The sequence below is a fragment of the Octopus bimaculoides genome, chromosome 17 (assembly GCF_001194135.2).
Source record: "Octopus bimaculoides isolate UCB-OBI-ISO-001 chromosome 17, ASM119413v2, whole genome shotgun sequence".
Classification (NCBI taxonomy): Eukaryota; Metazoa; Mollusca; class Cephalopoda; order Octopoda; family Octopodidae; genus Octopus; species Octopus bimaculoides.
In genome coordinates, this window is record NC_068997.1 from 7,685,893 (window position 1) to 7,686,874 (window position 982).

Below are 982 nucleotides of genomic sequence, written 5' to 3' on the forward strand. Positions count from 1 at the left end.
TTCACCACAACTTTCTCTCACTCTTACTTCCTGTTTCTGTTGTGCCTGTAATTCAAAGGGTTAGCCTTGTCACACTGTGTCACGCTGAATATCCCCGAGAATTAAGGGTACACGTGTCTGTGGAGTGCTCAACCACTTGCACGGTAATTTCACGAGCAGGCTGTTCCGTTGATCGGATCAACTGGAACCCTCGACGTCGTAAGCGACGGAGTGCCAACAACAACATGTATGTACGTATGTATGTATGTGTGTATGTATGTATGTATGTATGTATGTATGTATGTGCGATATATATGCAGAATAAAATCCTCTTTGTCGGAGTCATATACAGTGACTCACTATGCTAGAAATAGTAACCAAATCTCTCACATATCCTATTCTACCATTCTATAAACAGAAAGGGGTACACAGAATAAAGTAGTCGTCGGTTACTATGTATTTAATTAAAACACTGGATGGTCACGGTTTCAATGCGTTTGATCACAGCTCGGCTCAGTCCGGGTTAACTCGGGGTTAAACAATACCAACAACCTTTTGGTTCCTCCTTTGGCTCCACGCGACCCTAAAGACCTGGATGTTTTAATATCTGTTATTTCTTAATTCATTTCTTTAGTTATTTATTCTTGTTTTGTATATTGTTTGTGCCTTGTAGGTTAATCGATCGCTCATCGTCTCAGTAATTACTTTATTATTTAATTAGCGATTCTGGCTTAGATATCGATCAGAAATCAGTTTTGTAGTTGTACTGTGGTCATTGAATATGTCCCTTTTTATAGTTTCTGTTGTTGTTGATAAAGATAATGATAATTAGAATGATGATCACGGCCATGATGACCATCATAACGTAATTGTTATTGATGATTCTATGCTTTCTTTCAGATTTCTTTAGATTGATAATCAGACAATCAGTCGCTGTTCCATTATTGGTCTACTCTTTCATGTGGAAGACATTTTGCTCTGCCAGACAATATGCCTCACAGTT